Source organism: Emiliania huxleyi (assembly GCF_000372725.1).
Source record: "Emiliania huxleyi CCMP1516 unplaced genomic scaffold EMIHUscaffold_110, whole genome shotgun sequence".
Taxonomy (NCBI): Eukaryota; Haptophyta; order Isochrysidales; family Noelaerhabdaceae; genus Emiliania; species Emiliania huxleyi.
Window position 1 is genome coordinate 187,747 of NW_005201791.1, and position 1,638 is coordinate 189,384.

Genomic DNA, 1,638 nt, shown 5'->3' on the forward strand with positions numbered 1-1,638 from the left:
GGGCGCCGTCATGATCGCCATCCTCGCCTCCACCTTCCTCTGCTGGACACTCGAGGTGAGAGCCGCCTCGGGCACTCTCGAGCACTCTCGAGCAATCTCGGGGTATCTCGCGGTCGAGCTCAATCTAGTCGCATGCATCGTGCGCAGCCCCCTAAGGTAGCCTTTGGGGCCCCGTCTCCTGTGCAAGACGCTCGCGAGCTCCGCCGCTGCCGCCCTCGGCCGCTACACCGCCACCGCTACCCCACGGGACCCGAACCCACCTACCCCTACCCCGCACGGTACCCGAACCCACCGCTACCGCTCTCTCGGCCTCGTCGGCACCGCCGCTGCCGCCGCCCTCGCCGCGACCACCCCCCTCCCGCCGCCCCGCCCGCGCCAGGCGGCCGGGGAGAAGCAGTTTGTATACCAGCCTCAGTGCTGCCTCGGCAGCATCACTTACACGTCGGCCACCAGCTGGTGTCCCTCACCGCCGCCCTTCACGCCGAGGACGCTTCAAGCAGGAGTCACACGGCACTGACTCTACACCGGTTCGAACGCCAGGTACCGAACCCACCCTCCCCTACCCCACGGTACCCGAACCCACCCTCCCCCTACCCACGGTACCCGAACCCACCCCAGGTACCCCCGGCCAGGCTCGTCCTGGATCGGCCCAAAAGAGTTTCTTTCGCAGCCCGTCTGCGGCGGCGGGCCGGAGGGCGTGTTCGAGGTGCCCGGCTACATCTCCCCATATCTCCCCACATCTCCCCACATCTCACACCACATCTCCCCCAGATCTCCCCAGATCTCCCCCAGATCTCCCCCATACCTTCAGGTCCCCGGCTCGGCCTCCAACGTCGAGATTGAGGGCAACCCGGGCTTCTACGCCTCGTCGTGGTCCGGCGCCAAAGTGACCGGAAGCTTCTACAACTGGACCGTCACGGAGGCGGACGGCACGGAGCACTACGTCCCCGGCAAGGCGCTGAGCTACATCTCCCCACATCTCCCCATATCTCCCCATATCTCCCCATATCTCCCCATATCCCCCCCGGCAAGGCGTTGAGCTACCAGGGCAACGGCGACGGGCGCAATGGGCTCGGCAACAAGGGAGACTGCAACGACGTCTGCCACCAAATGTTCGGCGGCTTCGGCGGCGTCGTGCCAGGCGAATACGGCTACGGGCCTTGCTGGGGAACCATCATGACCGACACGAGCTGCTGGACCTCAATGACGCCGAGCAATGACAACCAGGTTTGTCACAGACACACACGCACGCACGCACACACGCACACACACACACACACACACACACACACACACACACACACACACACACACACACACACACACACACACACACACACACACACACACACACACACACACACACACACACACACACACGGCCCTCAATGCAGCCCCCCCCCCCCCCCCCCTTTTGTTGGGCCACCCCCCTTTTGGTGTAAATGTGGCCCACACCGCACCTTCCCTCACTTTTGCAGGGCAAAAAAGACCAACAAGGCCCGGGAGGAATCCACCTTCACCAGAATGTTGTGATCATCCCCTTCTCCCAGGGTTTGGTGGCCGCCTTCACCCGGGCCCTCCGGGGGGAGACCCGGAAGTTTGAGGGTCCTAAAAATATCTCAGCACCCACTCGCTGTG